The 10,668-nt window shown below is 51.8% G+C and overlaps 1 non-coding gene across 1 annotated transcript; it reads left to right on the top strand.

Annotated features, from left to right (window-relative positions):
* Positions 1 to 9,993: 9,993 nt before the first annotated feature.
* Positions 9,994 to 10,104, top strand: LOC144690209 (U5 spliceosomal RNA). The gene has a single exon (XR_013578811.1). It is a non-coding gene; the product is annotated as a U5 spliceosomal RNA (small nuclear RNA).
* The last annotated feature ends 564 nt before the right edge of the window (positions 10,105 to 10,668 follow it).

Genomic DNA, 10,668 nt, shown 5'->3' with positions numbered 1-10,668 from the left:
GAACCATCTACACTCATGCCTATAAACCTACTTTACAATAAAACACAATTATATAATGAAAAAATGTTAGTTTCATGACACCCAGAGTTCAGTGTCAATGCACTGGGGGGCATTTCTCGATACGAGGAAAGGCGGAACATACTTTTCCCCCCGTGTTGCAAGCCATAGGTCCACCAACCTCACAACACCAGCTTGGGAGCAGGTCACCAGGGCAGTCAGCGCCAACACTGCTCAGAAAAGGACCCCATCCAGTGCAGGAATAGGATGAATGACCTCACCTTCTCCTCACTTTCAATTCATACTCTCACAAACCCACCAAATTATTGGATTACACTCCACAGGGGTCTCATACACTGTCATCACAAGGGACATCACTAGTGACTCTATCACACACACTTTGACATCTTCATCTCTTCTCACATCCTGTTCAGCTCATGTCCTCAGCCCTTACAGAGGCCGACTCAGCACCCACAGAACGCAGGCATCCTTAACATTAGCATTGGTATCCATCCTACTCACAGTCTGTCCATATCTCTTTGTGCAGGAAAATATCAGTCACAACAAGAGGGAGAAATCCCACAGCGGAGGAGGGATGCCTGAGATTAGGCCACTGACAATATATGAAGAATGGGCGGCAGAGCTGGCTGGCGGGGACCAGGACTGCATCTGCACCGAGGGTGAGATCAGCGTCTCCCACGCCAGTGAGGATCCATTAACAGCTCATCGGACATCCGCTGAAACTGTGAGCTCTCTGACAGGCACCAGCAGGAAAAGGAAAAGGGCCACAGGTGCCAACACATCAGCCACAGCTCCAAGACCACCCTGGATGAGGATCCTGAGGACCCACTAGATATAGAGCCATCACAATGGTCACCCGCATCCTCCTCCAACACAGAGAGACACATACCTTGCTTTAGAGCAGGCTTGGGACCGCCATCTGGTGAGCGCAGCACAGATTTGGGTCCACAGTAGGCGGAGGCAGGGACATCCAAGGTCACCGGCACTCAGAGGGCTCCTAGAGGCCAGACTCCTGCTGAGTCCAAGTCAGATGATGAGACTCTGGGCTCGGCCCAACAGTGATGTTGGAGCTACAAAGATAGAACAGGAACATTAGGCAGCGTTGTCAGATGTTGTCAGCAGATTCCAACGGACAATGGAGGAGTCTGTCCACTCTCAGTCTGATGTCATTGCGCCAACATGCTAGCGCACTGAGGTCAACACTGGTAGGATGGTGACTGCCATGGAGACCTTGGTCCAGTTCATTGCACCTGATCTGTGCCAGGACCATTGCTCTAGCCTCAGGTGGGTTCCATCAGTTACTAGGTAAGAGGGGAACGAGGCCCCTCAATCTCACTCCAGGTGCCCCTCTCCTCAAGGGGGCAGGCAGGGGCCTTCAAGCATCCATCGGGAGGAGGAGTATCAGCCGGACATCCTGGGGCCATCCACCCAGGTGAATCCGAGATTGTCCAGCTGCTCCTAATCCCCACTGTTTGTGACCCCATCAGCACCAGTTCCACAGATTGAGAAGGGTGCACCTGTTTCACAGCTGGAGACAAAGCAGGCTGGGGCCTACAGGCCTAGGGCCTCTAGAGGATGCTCGCCAAGGTCATCACAGACAACAGGGCATAGCAGTCAGCAGCTGCCTTCACCTCTGCTGTGGATGTTGGGGGTGCACCAAGACATAGCAGTAGGTTAAGAAAAATTAAGAAATAGCAAGGGCACAAAGGTAGTGTTCACAATCTGTAGATAATTTGCACACGTAAATATAATTTGTTTCATTCAACTTCTTATCTGGTGTATGCCTGTTCTATCTGATGATATGCTCCATGGCCAGTCAAGTGTCACAGATGCCCCCCTCCTCACATATGTCACATCATCTGCCTCAGGTCTATGATGTCTCACACCATCTCTTTACAATGCCTGACCGGTCCCTGCACAGTATCGAAATGAATGAAGCCTCTGGCTCTAAGAACTTGGTGGATCGCCAAGGCATTTCTAAGCCTTGCTTCAGAAATTCATATAATGTTGCCTCATGAGTGTAGAAGCTGGAGGCTGCTTTCGTCTCCTGATGCTTCAGCATTGAAGAGTGCTCAATGTGGATCTTAGAGGATTGAATGGTGATGCGCATTGCAGTCTATCTCAGTCGCTAAATCTTTTATTGGCCTCCACGTAATGTCCATCAGCCCTGGATGTTCTTTACATATGCACCAAAACTCAGGGCTCTTATGTGCTCCTGTCGGCGTGCAGCGTTATCTCATGCCCGTATGCACACCTAAACACCGCGCAAATATTGGTCCCCACCTTCCCACCTCCATGTTGCAGAGCTATGGACCACACTGACGCACGTTGATCCTTGTGATTCCTGCTAGATGATTACAACTATGAGAGATAGGAGGTGTGTGTAAAGGCCCCAGATGCCGGAGTTTAAAATGGGAGGATGCTGTGCTGGGCCAGAAGTCTGGCTAGCATCTCTTGACATTAACACAGTTCCAACTCTCAGACAGTCAGTCTAGTTACAATGGCATTGGTGTGCCTGGTTTTCTGTCGATATGTCAGACTAGTGGACTGAAAATGTGGCGGCCTCAAACGAGATCGGAGCGAAGCTACAATGCATCTGATGTGTTCTGTTTATTATCAAAGATTAGAGTATTTAATGCCTAGGTGGAGTGTCAGCATATTTGGGCCCACAAATGCCAAGACTAGGCTGTACGGGAACTTGGGTGACTCCAAACGGAGCCATGGTCATGAGCGCTTGACAGAGATCAGACTATGATGCTGCTGAAGCTTTGACAGTCCACTGAAAGGTGAGCTGGAGTGCAGGTTTACATTCATTACTGAGAGTTACAGATGACTGCGTCCCTAAGATAGATCTCATGCTGGAGACTCAATATGATGATGAGGCCTGAACATTTGTCTTGCATGAACGATTGCCTGTGCAGAGATACTGCAGTACAGATTCAGATTGGACCTCAGACATCAAGGTAAGAAGCACTGAGTGATGATTGTCCTCCTAGGGATGCTTTGCTAGGCTGCAGGCATACTGCCACGAGTCCTGTGAGGATTGCAGTGCTTTCCTGCCTCTTGAAGGCTGCCATATTCCAAGGAATGTTAGCGAGATGCTTGAAGAGGCTGCACCATCTCAACTCTGCTCACAGAACTCCCTGTTGCAGTTATTAACCCATAGCAGAAAGGCCACATGCTCCAGAGGCTGCCTTACCTTCCAAGGATGAGGACATTGTGATACGAGAACATAACTACTCATTCAGAGATGGATGTGCTTCATTGAGATGATGAGCATTGTAATGAAGGTGCCAAGGTGGACCCAACAAGTAGGGCGCTGGTGAAAGAGGCTCATATGAGCGAGTCGTCATCACCCTCCTGGAACCTGGTAGCTATAAGCATCTCATATGCAGACCTACCTCATCTGGCCCGTGCAATGGCCTCTTCCTCTGGAGCCTCAGCTTCCTCACCCTCATGGAGTTCAGCCCTCTCGACATCCTCACCAGAGGAAACGTGCACCAGAGTGTTGCAGAATGAGCCGCATTCTACTTCTCCTCTTAAGCACCTTGTGGCTGCCGAATGGGCAGGGTGTAGCTTTTGTCACCAAGGAGCCAACCCTGGATGTGCTGAGGGCTCTCGAAGATCTGTGGCACCTATGAGTGACTCAAGCTGTATGAGTTGTGGGAGCTCACATATACCTGCATAATCTCCTCAGAGCGACTCCTCAGGTACTGAAGCAGTCCATGTCCAAATGCAGCAAGACCTGGACAATATTCAGACTTGGGCTAACAAGTGGCAAGTAACACTCACACCATCCAAGGCCAGACAATGACCATCTCCAACAAGAGAGAATCCGACCATCACCCCTTGACATTCAATGGCATTACCATCATTGAATCCCCCTCTACCAACATCCTGGGGGTTACCATTGACCAGAAACTGAACTGGACTAGACATATAAATACTGTGGCTACAAGAGCAGGTCATAGGCTAGGAATCCTGAGGCGAGTAACTCACCTCTTGACTCCCCAAAGCCTGTCCACCATCTACAAGGTACAAGTCAGGAGCGTGATAGAATACTCTCCACTTGCCTGGATTAGTGCAGCTCCCACAACACTCAAGAAGCTAGACACCATCCAGAACAAAGCAACCCACTTGACTGACACCCCATCCACAAACATTCACCCCTCCACCACCGACGCACAGCCGCAGCAGTGTGTACCGTCTACAAGGTGCTCTGCAGCAACTCACCAAGGCTCCTTAGACAGGACCTTCCAAAAGGATGACCTTTTGTCCTCTAGAAGGACAAGGGCAGCAGACACACTGGGGCATCGCCACCTGGAAGTTCCCCTCCAAACCACTCACCATCCTGACTTGGAAATATATCGCCATTCCTTCACTGTCGCTCGGTAAAAATCCTAGAATTCCTTTCCTAACAGTTCTGTGGGTATACCTACACCACATGGACTGCAGCAGTTCAAGAAGGCAGCTCACCAACACCTTCTCAAGGGCAATTAGGGATGGGCAATAAATGCTGGCCTAGCCAGCGAAGACCACATTCCATGAATTAATTTTTAAAAAATCTGCTTCTGGTGGTTGCAGCCCAGCTGCACGTTGAGAGAGTGGAAGTCTTTCCTGTTTATGAGTTGTACTGGCTGCTCCCAGGGAGCTCTTAAAGCCACATGTGTGCTGTCGATGGCACCCTGCACCTGTGGGAATCTGGAAATCCCTGCAATTCCCACCGCTCTGGCAGCCTGGCTGGATTCATCTAGGGAGAACTGGATGTAATTGTGCACCTTGCTAAATAAGGCGTCAGTAACCTCTCGGATGCAATTGTGAGCAGATGCTTGATAAATCCTGCAGAGGTTCCAGTGGAACCCTGGAACAATCCACTCAAAAAGAAGTTCAGAGTGGCGGTCACTTTGAGAGCCATTGGCAATGGATGGCCTCCCAGTCCCTGCGGCATCAACTCCTCCTGGAGAATGTGGCAGATGTGAGCTGCCACATCCCTTGACATGCAAAGGCATCTACGGCACTGTCTCTCGCTTGCCTGTAAATATGAGAAGCAGCTTCTGTAGACCTTTAGTTGTGCCAAATGCCTCCACTCAATGGGTCTGTCAGCCTCAGCTTCGGGGTCTGGAGGGGGCCCCACTGGCACTTGTTCATCAGGGTGAGGCTGTCCCCTCTCTCCAGCCTGATGGCGATGGACCCTTCACCTCCTTGCTTACCTGATTTCCAAGATAAACGTTACATTGGTTGCTCCATACACGATCCACTCGTGCTCATTTCTGTGGAAACATTGAACAGATACGTGAATGAACAGAAGGCTCCCCCATGCTCACCTTCCAGCCATGAACCAGAGGGTCATTGTGAAACCCATGGGTTGTTTTCATCACAACCATTCCATCTCCCCCAGTGGTAAGGATTAGAGCTCTAGTGCTGCCTTACAGATCGCTGGTAGGGCCTCCCCTATCCCACCCCACCATCCCCAAACTCCACAGGCAAGTCAGGACTTTCACACGGGGGCTTGGATCTGACTGAGTGCTGCTAGGTGATAGCAGCCTCAATCAGAGCACCATCAGATTGAAGCTTTTGGGTTACTCAGCAGCCCCAACTTGCATTCATGTTATGACAGTATTCGGGGGTAGGAAGGGCCTTCAAACCCTGAACCTGGCAGCTGCACTATTTAGAGGCATTTGGGCCATTAGGCATATGCATTTTGTCCCGTTGCCCCTTTACATTTGGGTTCTTCTGACACTCACGATTTCCTCCAATCACTCTCCTTCCTCCCCCTCTAATCCTGATCTCATTACGATAGTTGTTGCTATCCCTGTTTCCCCCCCAGAACCATTTGATGCTGATGTCCCGGTGCCCCACGTAGACGTGACCCCTCCTCATTTTGAGGCCCATTGTACTGTCACTTGCAGAGACTGCCCCCCTCCACCCACCCCCGCGCCATGAGAACAACAAGTTCCCCCACCCCATGTTACCTGTTTCCCTTATACAGGCTGAAGATGCCTCCCCTGACTGTGACTGTGCCATCTGCGGCCCAGTATCGTCACCAATCCCCAGGACCGACGTGTGTGAAGGACTAACCACGCCCTGTACACCATGCTGGGCACAACTGACAAAGGAGTGACAGGCCCTCCCCCTCCCTGGACTGTGACCAGCACAGGCATGTCAAGCACAACCCTCTGAATAGTGGCACTGATCCATGGGACTGTCTGTTTTTGGACCCAACTGCCTTTTGCTCTATTTCCCAGGACTGTCTATGCTTTCTGAATTCGACTAATCTTTGCCTGCCCCCCACCAACCCCAGTCATTGTTTCTGTGCTCTCTTCTTCAGTCATCCCCCTGCCCCCCTCCCCAGTCATATGTGTGTCTGCAGGCTTTCCCCAGGGCTCCATCACCAAACTCCTCAACCCCACCGCCAGTCAAGCCTTTACCTTCTAGCCCCTTTCTTTGCCTCTGTCTCTCCATTGTCCTCCTACCCCTCCACTCAAGCCTCCAGTTGGCCGACGAGGACCTGAACCATTCCTGTGCTGACGGTGAGGTCGGCACTGCTCTACCAAGTGAGGGTCCAGCAATGCAACATTCATCATACAACCATACTGTGGGTGATGTGTCCTGTTTCACAGGCCATTGCCATGCGCTAATTATCTCCCCTTGCTTTCGCAGGCACATCTGCCAAACAGCCAAGAGAGTCCATGCCCCAGGGCCTCCAATCAAGATCCGAAGAAACCTCTGAAGTGGAATCTGGAGGCACCCTCCTTGAAGTCCCGTCACAGCGCTCACCCACACCCTCCACCAGCTCAGAGACACACACCTTGCTGGGACCTAGCTTTAGAATAGCCTCGGGATCACAATCTGGTGAGCACATCACACTGTCTTATTCACAGCAGGTGGCGGCAGGGACTTCCCAGGTGTCCAGCCCTCAGAGGACTGCTGGAGGCCAGAAATTTTCTGAGTGCGAGTCAGATGATGAGCCCCTGGACTTGGTCATGTGACAGTTTCTGGAGCTGCAAAGGCAAGCTCGGGAACATCAGGAAGGGATGTCCGCTGCACTCCTCAGATTGCAAGACACGGTGGAGGAGTCTGTTGGTCTTCAGGCTGAGGTGATAGCACCGGCATGCCAATGCACTGAGGCCAATACTGGTAGGATGGTGACTGCCATGGAAAGCTTGGTCCAGGACTTCAGTCCTGCACTGATGCATGGACTCATCTCCATCGCTGATGCCATAGTTGGCCTCCAGCAGTGTGTATGCGACAGGGGTGCTGGGCAGCTCGATCTCGCTCCATCTACCCCTTCTCCTCAAGTAGTCAGCCTGGGGCCCTCAGGCACCCATAGGGAGGAGGATCAGCAGGTGCACAACCCGGGCCCATCCATCCAGATGACTCCAGGAGTGTATGGCCCATCCGAATCCCGTCTTCCTGTGACCTCAGCAGCTCCAGCTCCACAGGTCGAGGAGAGTGCCACTGCCACAAAGCAGGACCCCGAAAGCGGGCCAGGGCCCTCCAGGTCTCGGTCCTCCAGAGGATGTCTGCCAAGGTCATCACAGCAGGCTGCCTCCACCTCCACTGTGGATGTCCGGGGAGAACCAAAATGTAGCGGCAGGGTTAGGAAAGTTAAGAAGAATTAGTTACACAGCCTGGGTATGAGTGTTAATCACTAGTACATAATTTTCGCTATTGTCAATAAATTCCCAAGAATGTCTCCCTGCCTATGGCTCCTTGTTCTGATGAGCAGTGTTCGTGTCACTCAGATGTGAAAACAAGATAAAGGCGGGCGTCTCAGGCCAGGGCCTCTTCCCCACACTTTGTGCAGCCTTCAGACCAAAGTGATGATATGGCCTCACATTCCCTGGACACATTACTGATGCCTGCACCTCGACAGTGCTTGTCATTGCTGCCAGAATGTAATAGGCAGGCATCACAGAGTTCTGTCATTCTCTCTGTGTGCTCTCAACACCTTTAACGTGGGGCTGACCCCTGTCACTTCAACACCTGTGACCAGTGATGCTATGCTCCTGAAGGGCTCAGAGGCAGACGTGAAAAGCATCAAATGCTTCTAAAGTTTCATGACTGCGTCTCTATGATATGACCCTGATCACAGAGCGCAAGTGAGCTGCCCTTGGCTAGACAGAAGTCAGACATTCTCAGAGACTATATGAAGATCTATGGAGTGCCTCAATGCATGTCCTCGTAATCCTGCAGTCGAGCGATTATTAGGGTCTCCACTGCATCTCCATGACAGGAGCAATATCACAAAGGCTTTGTGTGCTGCCATAAGCCAAACTAGAGTCAAACATTCACAGATGCAATGTGAGGATCTATAGTGTCCCCTCACTGCATGTCATCATCATCCTCCACAAATCTAGCAGCTATGAGGGCCTCCCGAATGCACCTGCATTGTGTGGCCAGTGCGAGGGCCTCATCGCTGTCATCGTCACCTTCGAGGTCCTCCTCCCCTTCACCCACATTGATGTCCTCCTCATCGGAGGAGATCACCAGCTCCTCCATCTCCTCTTCAGCCAGCTCCTCTACCCGTTGCAGCACCAGACTGTAAAGGGCACTGCAGGTGATGACGATGCGTGACACCTTCTGTGGACTATATTGAAGGGCTCCACCAGACCAGGCACCAGAACCTCATTTTCAGCATCCCGCTGCTCTGCTCCACCAATTTTTGAGTTGCAGCATGACCCTCGTTATACCGTCGCTCTGCTGCAGTCTGAGCAACTGCACGGGTGTCATCAGCCACATACTCTTGTGGTTAGCCCTTGTACCTGAGGAGACATCCCTGCAGCTTCTGTGGACCCTAGGAGACTTCAGGGATCTGTGACCAACTGAGGATGTGGGAGTCGTGCACACTCCTTGGAAACCATGCGCAGACCTACAGGATGCGTTTCTGGTGGTCGCACAGCAGCTGCACATTCAGCGAATTGAAACCCCTGCGGCTGATATAGTTGACCGAGTGTTGTGACGGAGACCTGAGCACCTGAGTACAGTCGATGGCACCCTGCGCCTGTGGGAAACCCCAGATCTGGGCGAATCTAATCACTCTTGCATCCTGGCTGTCCTGGTCCTGGGGCAAATGCACAACAAAGTTGTGTGCCCTCGCAAAAATGGCATCCGTGACTCATGGGTGGAGGCTTGCTATATCCCACAGAGATCACCTGTGGAGCCCTGAAAGGAGCCACTGGCTTAGAAACTGAGTGCCACTGTCACTTTCACGGCCACTGGCAGTGGATGCCCTCCATGTCCCCATGAAGCCAAATCCTGCAGTAGGTGGCAAATGTGACTGACCAATTCCCCAGACATGCGCAGTCTTAGGCGACACTGGTTCTCACTCATCTGCAGGAATGAAAGGCGACGTCTATAGTCCCTGGGTGTCATAGGCACCGACCAGCAATGGCTCGCTATGGCTATTTGGTGGCGTGTGCTGGAGCCCCAGCCAACCCTTCTTCCAGAAGGTGCTGCTCCTCCCTCTGCGCACCCAGGTGCCTCGGTCACTCTCTTTTCCAGCATCTCCACTCTCTGTACGCCATCAGGCAGCTAATACACCAGGCTCCATGCTCCTGATGTACTCCTCCTGCAGGATGAAAGAGAGAGATACGTGGGTTAGCATGAGTGTACTAAGGACCTGTCCTGGTTAAGTATGAAGGCCACTTAACATTTCACGGAGAGCAATGGCCACCACTTGGATGGCCAAAGATTAGTGTGCTGCATGGCTGCCCAAGATCCCATCCACCTCTGCCCCACTCCACCCAGCCAATTGGCAGCAGCTTTGCCCACTGGACTGCATGCTCAACTCTCAGCTTAGGTGCATGCATTCTCCTAACCCGCACTGCAAGACTGCACTGTTAGCTTGAACCATGGGGGAGGCTGGTCCAAACCGAGATGATGACATTGCAAGGGGCTGTGAGCATCTCCACCAGTGACTGCTCTACAGCCAGCTTTAGCGAGGAGATTGTACAACGTGTGCATTCGTACAACTGTTCTGCACTCTTCAGGTGGTAAAAACCTTTCGCCTTTTACCAAAGATTTCCGTGGAGAGGAGCACACAGGGTTTAAGTTAATTTTTTGTAGCCCTGCTTTAGTAGGGCTGAGAAAAAAATTGCTCATGACTTTGCAGTCTGTGCTGGAGAGGATGAAAAGCTCTGGAGCACTTGGTGGCACTTTGATGCCTCTGCGTTGCTTGAGTGGGCAGATAAGCTAGAAGCCCGACTCCAATCACAGCAATGGCTGCACTTGAACTGTCTCAGTTGCAGAGGAATAGTCACTTTATACAAAGTGTCCCTAACGCGTGGTCGCTTCCCTTGCCCACCCTACCCCACCGCCCAAATGCTTGTGCACTATATTCAACCGTAAGGCAGCCCTTGCCCCCTCCCACAAGTCACCTCAACAGCAGGGCTGCCCTTGCAATCCCCACCCCCTCACAACAAGTCACCTCAATGGCAGGACTGTCCTTGCTCCCCCCACAAATCGCCTCAACCACAAGTCAGCCCTTGACCACCCTCCTCAACGCACCTCAGGCTTGAAGTCCAACAGGTGACCCTGGCGAGCACTGCACATTTTTGCTGTGTACTCATCTTCGAGTTCCCCTCAAAGTGCAACCCACCAAGTGCACACCTTCTATGTGCTGTTCTGAAACACATCGGTGTGAAGATG

Source organism: Cetorhinus maximus, chromosome 14, assembly GCF_964194155.1.
Source record: "Cetorhinus maximus chromosome 14, sCetMax3.hap1.1, whole genome shotgun sequence".
Lineage (NCBI taxonomy): Eukaryota > Metazoa > Chordata > Chondrichthyes > Lamniformes > Cetorhinidae > Cetorhinus > Cetorhinus maximus.
The sequence above is the reverse complement of the archived record's forward strand: the minus strand, read 5'-3'. Positions and strand labels throughout refer to the sequence as shown.